Source organism: Haliotis rubra, unplaced genomic scaffold (assembly GCF_003918875.1).
Source record: "Haliotis rubra isolate DU_JTF1 unplaced genomic scaffold, ASM391887v1 Scf1580, whole genome shotgun sequence".
NCBI classification, from domain to species: domain Eukaryota; kingdom Metazoa; phylum Mollusca; class Gastropoda; order Lepetellida; family Haliotidae; genus Haliotis; species Haliotis rubra.
The window spans coordinates 75,330-88,040 of record NW_025765537.1 but is presented as its reverse complement, the minus strand read 5'-3'; the positions used below and the strand labels follow the sequence as shown (position 1 = coordinate 88,040).

General features: G+C 37.9%; 2 long non-coding RNA genes across 3 annotated transcripts; one reads left to right on the top strand and one right to left on the bottom strand.

Moving 5' to 3' along the window:
• Positions 1 to 779: 779 nt before the first annotated feature.
• On the bottom strand, positions 780 to 6,528 carry LOC124271177. The gene is made up of 3 exons (XR_006896962.1): positions 6,400 to 6,528; positions 1,955 to 2,033; positions 780 to 1,788 (listed from the first exon to the last, which is right to left on the bottom strand). It is a non-coding gene; the product is annotated as an uncharacterized LOC124271177 (long non-coding RNA).
• LOC124271178 lies at positions 2,062 to 4,439 on the top strand. Of its 2 annotated transcripts, none has more exons than XR_006896964.1 (3): positions 2,062 to 2,891; positions 3,038 to 3,504; positions 4,395 to 4,439. It is a non-coding gene; the product is annotated as an uncharacterized LOC124271178 (long non-coding RNA). The 2 variants fall into 2 exon arrangements; XR_006896963.1 differs by having other exon boundaries at positions 3,009 to 3,504.
• Positions 6,529 to 12,711: the final 6,183 nt, after the last annotated feature.

Genomic DNA, 12,711 nt, shown 5'->3' with positions numbered 1-12,711 from the left:
TTCTATCAAAGACACAATCCGTTGCTATACTTTGTTAAGGCATGCTCGCTATACACCAAGCTGACAGACCGACAATGTTATCTACATATGTGGTTGTTGTCTCATCTTAACTACGAATGTTGATGATGTTCCGGGTACTGGCTTTATTGTTCCAAATATTATATGTGGCCAAGTCATGTTTTAATCATTATTTGTTTCATAGTTTGTAAGTTTTAATTTTAAGTACTTGTATATAGTTATTGTATACAACAGAATGTATACATGTCAGATTTTAAGGTTACAGATGTTTTAAATATTTGTACAAACCCTCTCAGTTAAATGTATCCCTGCACTTATGCAATTACTCATTTAACAATAGCCACCCTACTGGGTCAGGCCAGGCTCTGACCCATGCGCTTACATTCTGCACAAGCTTCTTTTGTCCCTCTGCCTCAGTTTCTCTGGTCAGCTTGCCACCTATTGTTTGTTTAGTCTTAAAGGTGGCTGTCACACATAACCTGTTGGCAGTCACATAGATTTTTGTGGAGGATCACATCACTGTGGTATATTTGTGTTTTCTGGAACATTTCTGGATCATAATGAAGATGTTATTATTCAGAATGATCCATGATGATGTATATGATTGATCCGTGACTGCATGAGAGCTGATGCACACTCACTGCCACACAGTGAGTTGTTCCAACATTCATGTCAATAATAAAAGGCTGTCATCTGAGAACACAAGTAGCGTTATGTTGTGTGCGTTCCATCCACCCACCAACATTCACCCCATATTCCGCTACTACATCGACCTTTAGTATCAATAAGTCACAACGGTACTTTAAGCATAAGGAAGATGTTCAGGCATAGTCGAATTGCGTCTGTTGATATGCACAGTTACACAATTCTAACGTTGTCTTAACATTCTAACACCATATAACAGTAAATACTCCCGGCAACACAATAGTTAATGCATGCAGCAATAACATTCTAACGGTAAACATTTGTAACACAAGACCAACGGTACAAGGAATCCAACATTAACGGTTAATGTGAACACGTGACATTAGGTATCACAACAGTCCAGATCATTTCTCTCCCATCAGATCCGCCCCGTGTTACCATGGCAAGGTCGGCGCGCCGTGACCGTCAACAAAAGTAGATACCATTACAGCACCGTGGCCAGTCAAGGAAACAATCTCCGAGACTATATTAACATGTGGTATACCAAAGTCGTGGGACACAGCATTTACAACATTCGCTACCATTAACATTAAGCTGCCACTACAGTTCCAGACGGAACTTGTGTCTCGTGCTGCTGCAAACGTTAGGCATGAAAAGATTGTGGCCACGATCACATGAATAATGAACATGACTTCTTTAAATTTAAACTGAGCGACACCCAACAACAGACAACATAGTAAGAACGGCAGTACAGCTAGACAAGGAGAGTGCCACTTCCGGCTAAATGCCACGCAGTAAATCACACGAGCAACAATAAGAATGAGCATCCCAGCAGGGTAGTAATCCCCATTATGCACAAATCTCCCGCAGAGGACAGACCGACCCCGAACAGCACCAAGTCGACGAATTCACTGTCATTCGGAGAGCACGTTTTAAACACCACCATTGATATTAACTTTAGCATGGTAAGAATCACTAGATATTCGTTCTTCATGTCGGTGGTGTCCTGGTACGTTGGAATGTTGTTATAGTGGTATCCTAGTACAGTGGTATCCTGGTAGGGCGGTACGATGGTATGCTGGTATGGTGGTATGCTGGTACGACGGTATCTTTAGAGAAGATGGTCTGAATTAAAAGTATACACACATTAACACGAAGCCGCTCTAATGTTGCCGTTTATTGGATCAGCTGTCATACCGTGGACGTGTCGGTTCAGTGGATTTACGTTAAGCATGCACGCCAGGTTTAACGTCTATACTTCCATAAAGGCCAAAGATATATCTGAATTTACCTGAAATCAATTCCTATTCGCCTGACTGCAAAATATCGCAAAGAGCGTTGTACCTTCCTTCAGGAATGGGCGTGTTGACCTGAAACAGACAAACGAAACTGCGGCCATTTACTCCCAGCAAACACCGAATGTTTTATACTTGTGCCGAGATATTTACAAAACTGATTGTAAAATACCAAGACACTTTTTCGGCAAAGACAGAAGAAATTATGATTTTTCCTATGATGAAGTAATTGTTATCTTTTCTATCATATCAAAATTACACAAGAGTTGGGTCAGCAACGATCACATTAAAGTCAGATCCTAGTACTCGATAATGCTGAACAAATATCTGAGGAAATCTGACGAAGGGGTCACATCAGAACAACCTCGCGCAAACTCTGACCGACCAATGAAATTACACGTAATGGGATGTACACAGACCTTTGTTGCACGGTAGTGAGAACTAAGATTTGACTGTTCTGATATCAGATCAGCTGTGTTAAATTAAGGGTTAAACTTTAGTTTATAACACTCTCTATAGACAGGATTTTGTCTGGAATATGTGTATTCTTTACCCAGTCAAGTCCTGTTCATTGTGTGAGTGAGTGAATTCATAATAACCGCAACTCAAATTTAACAATCTGTCAACGAACGGCAGTAAAATAACTAGATTAATACAGATTATTCACACCAGGTATCATGGTACATAGAAATGACACACAAGGTATCATGGCATATAGAATGACACACAAGGTATCATGGTATATAGGATGACACACAAAGTATCATGATATATAGGATGACACACAAAGTATCATGGTATATAGGATGACACACAGGTATCATGGTATATAGGATGACACACAAGGTATCATGGTATATAGAATAACACACAAGGTATCATGATATAAAGGATGACACACAAGGTATCATGGTATATAGGATGACACACAAGGTAACATGGTATATAAGGATGACACACAAGGTATCATGGTACATATGATGACACACAAGGTATCATGGCACATAGAATGACACACACGGTTTCATGGTATATAGGATGAAGCACAAGGAAACATGGTATATAGGATGACACACGAGGTATCATGGTATATAGGATGCCACACAAAGTATCATGGCATTTAGGATTAGACACAAAGTAACATGGTATATAGAATGACACACAAGGTAACATGGTATATAGGATGACACACAAGGTATCATGGTATATAGGATGACACACAAGGTATCATGGTATATAGGATGATGACACACAGGTATCATGGTATATAGGATGACACACAAAGTAAAATGGTATATAGGATGACAAACAAAGTAACATGGTATATAGGATGACATACAAGGTAACATGGTATATAGGATGCCACACAAGGTATCAAGGCATATAGGATGACACACAAAGTAACATGGTATATAGGATGACTTACAAGGTGTCATGATATATAGAATGACACACCAGGTATCATGGTTTATAGGATGACACACAAGGTAACATGGTATATAGGATGACACACAAGGTAACATGGTATATAGGATGACACACAAAGGTATCATGGTATATAGGATGACACACAAGGTAACATGGTATATAGAATGACACACAAGGTATCATGGTATATAGGATGACACACAAGGTAACATGGTATATAGGATGACACACAAGGTAACATGGTATATAGGATGACACACAAGGTAACATGGTATATAGGATGACACACAAGGTAACATGGTATATAGGATGACACACAAGGTATATAGGATGACACACAAGGTATATGGTATATAGGATGACACACAAAGGTAACATGGTATATAGGATGACACACAAGGTATCATGGTATATAGGATGACACACAAGGTATCATGGTATATAGGATGACACACAAGGTAACATGGTATATAGGATGACACACAAGGTATCATGGTATATAGGATGACACACAAGGTATCATGGTATATAGGATGACACACAAGGTAACATGGTATATAGGATGACACACAAGGTAACATGGTATATAGGATGACACACAAGGTATCATGGTATATAGGATGACACACAAAGGTATCATGGTATATAGGATGACACACAAGGTATCATGGTATATAGGATGACACACAAGGTATCATGGTATATAGGATGACACACAAGGTATCATGGTATATAGGATGACACACAAGGTATCATGGTATATAGGATGACACACAAGGTATCATGGTATATAGGATGACACACAAGGTATCATGGTATATAGGATGACACACAAGGTATGATGGTATATAGGATGACACACATAGGATATTGGTATATAGGATGACACAAAAAGTATCATGGTGTATAGGATGACACAAAAACTATCATTGTATATAGGATGAGACACAAGGTAACGTTTTTTTTATGACACACAAGGTAACAGCGTATACAGAATGAGAAACAAAGTAACATGGTATATAGGATGACACACAAGGTAACATGTTATATAGGATGACACACAAGGTATCATGGTATATAGGATGACACACAAGGTATCATGGTATATAGGATGACACACAAGGTATCATGGTATATAGGATGACACACAAGGTATCATGGTATATAGGATGACACACAAGGTATCATGGTATATAGGATGACACACAAGGTATCATGGTATATAGGATGACACACAAGGTAACATGGTATATAGGATGACACACAAGGTAACATGGTATATAGGATGACACAACAAGGTATATAGGATGACACACAAGGATCATGGTATATGGATGACACACAAGGTATCATGGTATATAGGATGACACACAAAGGTAACATGGTATACAGGTATATAGGATGACACACAAGGTAACATGGTATATAGGATGACACACAAGGTAAGGTAACATGGTATATATGATGACACACAAGGTAACATGGTATATAGGATGACACACAAGGTAACATGGTTTATAGGATGACACACAAGGTACACAAGGTACACATGGTATATAGGATGACACACAAGGTATCATGGTATATAGGATGACACACAAGGTATCATGGTATATAGGATGACACACAAGGTAACATGGTATATAGGATGACACACAAGGTAACATGGTATATAGGATGACACACAAGGTAACATGGTATATAGGATGACACACAAGGTATCATGGTATATAGGATGACACACAAGGTAACATGGTATATAAGATGACACACAAGGTATCATGGTATATAGGATGACACACAAAGTAACATGGTATACAGGATGACAAGGTAACATGGTATATAGGATGACACACAAGGTATCATGGTATATAGGATGACACCAGTTATCACACGGGTATCATTGTATAAAGTGTGTTATATATAAACGATGACTCAGTTTCCAAATTGTGTTTCAGCACAGAAAGTTTAAACATCGTAATGATATCTTTTTCTTTCACTGGTACGTTTCGGCAGATACCAAGCAGGTTTGTGCTTGAACATAAGAATAAGAACAAACACATTTTGTAGAATCACTGTCCTTTCAAATACATGCTACTCTCCCCTGTCAGATCTGTGTTTTGTGTTACACACTTTACTGCATGTAGCGCTGCTATCCTGAATAATAGTGTGTATGCCTTTCTTAACACATTCGCAGTGAGTGCATTGGGTGATCAGTCATATAAATACTACCCCTCCGGCGTCACACACAAACTGCAATAACAGAAAAGCGTGAGATTACAAATAAGATATCCAGCAATTTGCTGTGGAAATCGTGTTTATACATTCCACTGAAATACTGGTTACCTTTTTCGCGAACACCCGGCATACAAAAGTGAGAATTATAGATACAGTGAAGCCTCGTTAATCTGGACGGTTGCGTTTCTCAGTAAATTTGTCCGGATTGCGAATAGTCCGGACTACTGAATCAAGACCCAAGTTGCTTCCCTAACTATTACAAAAATGACACTAATCTTTGAATGTCCGAATGATTCCTGCATCCATCGGTTGAATATGAGACGTGGTATTTGGTCACATTTCGCAAAGTTAGCGAAGCACACTTGTGACTTGCAGCATTGTCGTAAGGCAAAATCACTTTAAGTCCATGTGACCGCGTCTGTCTAATTAAAACAACAACCCAGTTGGCCAGTTAATTAAGTAAACATCGCCGGGAGGTGTTGTTACGGTTCGTGAACACGACTTACAGTGTCCGGACTGTGAAGCAATTTACTGTTTATTTTACTGATTGGTGACAGCTACTTACCGTCCGGTTCCGGAAACCGAATTTCCGGATTATCGAGGTAAATTATATAGGCATAGATTGGTAACAAGCTGAAATCGTCCGGGAGGTGAGACATCCGGATTATCGGAGTCCGGACTAACGGGGCTTCACTGTATATAGCACACACACACACACACATAATCAAAAGAAGTGACATTTTGGTTCCTACGATAAAGAGTCTAGTCCGCTTACCTTATGTGAACAAATATATGACTCTTTGTAGAGAAGATCAGTATAAAATTCTGCACACCGTTCACGTTCGCTGGAATGGAGGAGCTCAGGTGAATCGAAACCGAAACTTATTTTATTTTCATTTTTGTCTGAAACCAGACTATGTCAAAACTGACTAGCGCCAAAAAGGAATATCCAGTTTGGTGGAAACGGCTCATTTTGTCAGTCTAAGCGGTCCACCATCTGTCAAAACTGATATGGGCAACAACATCAAATAAATAAATAACACGTTTCGTAGTTTTATGTCCACAACCGTTGGACGGTACTGTTCAACATTCACATATGATAACAATTACAGAAGTGAACATTAGGTGACCTCAGAAATAGAAAGATTACCGGTCAGTGTGATGTGCCAACTACTGAGGGGACTGAACAGGTAGGGTGACGTTGGCTGTTAGTTCTACCCAACCAAATTTGGTGGTGAAAACATTTTGGCTACAAAGAAAAACCCTGACTTAAAACATACCTCAAGACAATTGGCATTTTAAGTTCATGTGTCTGCTAACAATTTAGAATTCACATGTGCAAAATATAAATAGGTTTGTAATTTATAATAATTCAGTGTATGTCTATGCAATAATATTATATAAGTATTTGCAGGGAATGAAAGTTCTATAAAATAAAGAAAAGCGTTAACTATACTTGTACTATAAGGTTCCCTTGTCATTCAATTCAGGTGAACAATTGACTTGCACCTGCATGTGTTGTGGCAATTGCCACCGGTGGAACATAATACGCTCGCTCGCCAACATGTGGCTTCATCTGATTGATAACCACAGGACCATGATTTAGGCGGGGCTGTATGATTAACCCTGCTTTGAGTTCTGACACTTCTAAAAGAGACCCGTGAAGATCTGGGTTAGAATTATCCTTCAGGCTAGCTATTCTCGAAACTTTCGTAGCACTGCGAACTTCTTAAGTCCATTCTTAAAACATTGCCTACGATCAAAGTTACGAACTCTTAGGGCTACGAACGTTTCGAGAATACGGGCCCTGTAACCGATGCTTGTCTCCGCGTGAAGATCCGGGTTAGAATTGATCCTCAGTAACCTATGTTTTCGTAAGAGGCGACTAACGGCATCGGGTGGTCAGGCTCGCTGACTTGGTTGACACACATCATTAAACAAGAAACCAAAACCAAACATAAGTCACAGCCTCGTCAAGCCGAAGACCCTGGTTCTGTTTCCACTTGGGTACAATGTGTTGTCCATTTCTGGTATCCTAGATATTCGTGGAATATTGCCTTAAAAAGTGGCGTAAACATACTCACTCACCTACCTCTCAGCCATACCCAGTTCTCGAAAAGGATATGCTTACTAGACTTGATAGTGTAAAATGTCGTGAAACGGTGAGTTTCCCATGCTGTAAATAGGTCACATGACACATTGGTAAAACCCAGACAAGACCAGCGAGAATATAGAGGCGAGGACGAAAAATCTGTTTTACTGAAGGTTCCACTACACTAAATCAGAATCACATGCTCCCTGAGCGAGAACCGTATGTAAACAACTGAAGAGACAGAGACATGTGACAGCTGTGATTGGATGAAATAGTGTGAGATGTTTATGTTTTTTTAAAAGCATATCCAACCAGTAATTAAAACTGACCACAATTTTAAGTATTTAGTGCTGTCATTTTTATCACCATCACTTATGCTTATTGTGTGACAAATATTTTCCAGTAGGTGACATTTGGTGCGGAACTGGGGTTGATGTGTTCCGCTTCCTGTGCTCGCAAAACGAGCCAGACAAGTTTGCCTGATATTTTGTTTTATGGTAGTTTAAAGGCCAGAGTGTACCCATGTGTACATGGAATGGCTGTTGATAGCCTGGATATGTTTTTAAAACATATAAGGTTACTATAGAAGTCAATGGGAAAACATTTGGTGTTGTGTAACCTGTAAATGAAGCCATCGTTATATAACGTTGTGAAGACTCCACGAGAAAGGCTAAGGCCAGGAACATACAACTTAATTTGCTTGAAGCCAGGGTGCCAAGTTGCTTGATGATTCCATGGTAAATATATGAAGTAATAAAACAAAATTTTACGCTCGAACCACAGAGCTAACTCTACTCCTTAATGCTGGACACGTAGTAGCTGTGAAAATAAGACAACTAGCTCACATCATAGACAATACAACTACACGGAGTATTGCAACATGTTTATTTTTAATTGAAATTAAAATATACAACCCAAGTTACGGAGCGAACACCATCTGACCCATTCTGTGCATCACCATGGATATCTACTTAACTACCTCTACATCACCATGACAACGTTGTCAGCCGTCACATAATAGGCACTTCTTCAATAAACTGAAAAATGGCCTATAAAAGCAAAACTGCGCAGTTGGTGGTGTAGCAAAATAAACACCAACATAAACATAATTATTACTACAGAATAACTGTTAAAATAGGATAAGAAATAAATTTACATATTAATAAGAAATCTTTGTCAAATAGCGGAGTTGATTTACGATTCCGGTAATGACATCGGTTGTTTTCATTATCAATAAGTCACAACGGTACAGCACGCGTAAGGAAAATGTTCAGGCATAGTCGCGTCGAATTACATCAATTGATGTGCACCGTTACAGTCTAGCGTTGTCTTTATAGAAAACACAATATTAACAGTAAATACTCCCGGCAACACAATACTAAGGCATGTCGGTTAATGCTACACGCTAACGGTTTATATTTGTAGCACTAGACCAACGGTACAATTAATACAACATTAACGGTTAATATGTGAAGCACTAGATCAGCGATACAAGGAATCCAACATTTACGGTTAATATGTGAAGCACTAGATCAGCGATACAAGGAATCCAACATTTACGGTTAATATGTGAAACACCAGATCAGTGATACAAGAAATCCAACATTAACGGTTAATATGTGAAACACCAGATCAGCGATACAAGGAATCCAACAGTAACGGTTAATATGTGAAGCACTAGATCAGCGATACAAGGAATCCAACATTTACGGTTAATATGTGAAGCACTAGATCAGCGATACAAGGAATCCAACATTTACGGTTAATATGTGAAACACCAGATCAGCGATACAAGGAATCCAACATTTACGGTTAATATGTGAAGCACCAGATCAGCGATACAAGGAATCCAACACTAACGGTTAATATGTGATGCACCAGATCAGCGATACAAGGAATCCAACATTTACGGTAAATATGTGAAGCACTAGATCAGCGATACAAGGAATCCAACATTTACGGTTAATATGTGAAGCACTAGATCAGCGATACAAGAAATCCAACATTAACGGTTAATATGTGAAGCACTAGATCAGCGATACAAGGAATCCAACATTTACGGTTAATATGTGAAGCACCAGATCAGCGATACAAGGAATCCAACATTAACTGTTAATGTGAACACGAGACTTTAGGTATCCACAGCACAGACAAATCATTTCTCTCCCTCAGATCTGCCCCGAGTTACCATGGCAAGGTCGGCGCTCCATGACCGTCAACAAAAGTAGACACCATTACAGCACCGTGGCCAATCAAAGAAACAATCTATCTCCCTTGATACTAACTTTAGCAGGGTAATTGTAGATAATAATTGTCATTTTCGTTCTTCATGTCGGACATTGGCATGACGGTAGTGTGGTATAACGGTATGCTGGTATGATGGTAGCCTGGTACGGTGGTATGCTGGTACGACGGTATCTTTAGAGAAGATGGTCTGAATTACAAGTATACACACATTAACACGAAGCCGCTCTTGTGTTGGCCGTTTATTGGATCAGCTGTCATACTGTGGACGTGTCCGTTCATCGGATCTACTACTTATTATGCACGCCACGTCTGTACTTCATCAACGCCAAAGATACATGTGAATTTACCTTAAATCGATTAATGTTCGCCTGACTGCAAAATATCTCAAACCGTGTTGACACACCCTCCACGAATGGGCTTGTTAACCTGAAACAGACAAACGAAAGTGTATTGTTTTACTCCCCAAGCAAACACCGCATGCTTTATGTTAGGCGCGAGTCAGCTCAGTTGGAATACTGACAACTTTTATTGTGAAATATCTAGACATTTTTTCGGCAAAGACAGGAAAATGCTGAAGTTTCTTATGATGAAGTAATTACTCCCATCAGGCAACATGTATATTGTGTTAGAAGTCATCGCCTTTAATTTTCCGTACAATGATAAGAAAACTCATTTCGACTGACGCTTCCCCGATTTGTTGAGCGACGCTCTGATTGGTCGGATATGACGTCGCTCTGATAGGGTCGGATATGACGTCGCTCTGATAGGGTCGGATATGACGTCGCTCTGATAAGGTCGGATATGACGTCGCTCTGATTGGGTCGGATATGACATCGCTCTGATAGGGTCGGATATGACGTCGCTCCGATAGGGTCGGATATGACGTCGCTCTGATAGGGTCGGATATGACGTCGCTCTGATTTGTCGGATATGACGTCGCTATGGCCTTACGCGTAATGGGATGTACACAGATCTTTGTTTCAGGGTAGTTGGAACTAAGATATGACTTTTGTAACCGGGACAGAGGTCGGATGTTAATAAACCCAGGACACTGGTTACGGGGGTGAGAACTTTTATTCCGAAATAATAACAACACCCTGAAACAATACATGATTCAATAGATACAAAGTCGTAATATATACATAAGATTTAAAATCGGTCATCTCATGTTTCAGATGAAATACTATTATCACACACATTCTGGACAAATAGACTACAAGGGGCGATCACTCCTTGATTTACTGATTACATATACATTTGTAAATGAATATGGTTAAGGTAGGGCATATATATTGTATAAACATGCCCAGATAGAATATATGAAGTATACAATACTACATAAATATATACAATCAAGCACAATGTAATGCCTACCCGGTGTATGGCACTAGGGTGCAAAGTACAGCGCCGTCAAGCCGCCAAGCCAGTCAAACGTACGTATAATCTGTGTAAACAATAATATGGATAAATCCTAACACAGGATAAGCGCCTTGCAAGTGCAGACAGTGACAGTGAAGGTGAAGATTTGAATTAGTAAAAGAGGGCAAGAGTTTGAATGATCCAATCAGATTGGATCAACTAAGGGCACATAATAATGTAATGGCCCTACCTAACCACCCTTAATTAAACTAGAATAACACTGACTGCATAGCTACTGATAGACATGTGTTAAGATGACTATAGTCAGTATCAAAATGACCAGACCTGTTGATAGAAAAACATTCATTGCTATAAATAAGAAATATTATACCTGCAACGCAAAGTGACAGTTAATATCCAAATATACATAAATATCCAAATATACATAATACATAAATATCCAAATATACATAATACATAAATATCCAAATATACATAAGATATACATAAATATCCAAATATACATAATACATAAATATCCAAACATACATAAATATCCAAACATACATAAATATCCAAACATACATAAATATCCAAACATACATAAATATCCAAATATACATAAATATCCAAATATACATAAATATCCAAATATACATAAATATCCAAATATACATAAATATCCAAACATACATAAATATCCAAACATACATAAATATCCAAATATACATAAATATCCAAATATACATAAATATCCAAATATACATAAATATCCAAACATACATAAATATCCAAACATACATAAATATCCAAACATACATAAATATCCAAATATACATAAATAAATATCCAAATATACATAAATATCCAAATATACATAAATATCCAAACATACATAAACATCCAAATATACATAAATATCCAAATATACATAAATATCCAAACATACATAAATATCCAAACATACATAAATATCCAAATATACATAAATATCCAAATATACATAAATATCCAAATATACATAAATATCCAAATATACATAAATATCCAAATATACATAAATATCCAAATATACATAAATATCCAAATATACATAAATATCCAAATGTACATAAATATCCAAATGTACATAAATATCCAAATATACATAAATATCCAAATATACATAAATATCCAAATATACATAAATATCCAAATATACATAAATATCCAAATATACATAAATATCCAAATATACATAAATTTCCAAATATACATAAATATCCAAACATGAAGCGATATCCCTGCAACTGCAATGTAACTGTTAATATACAAACATTCATAAAATTGTTAAATGACTTAAAACTAATATGTACATGACTGTAAAAATACAATATGATATATCTGCCA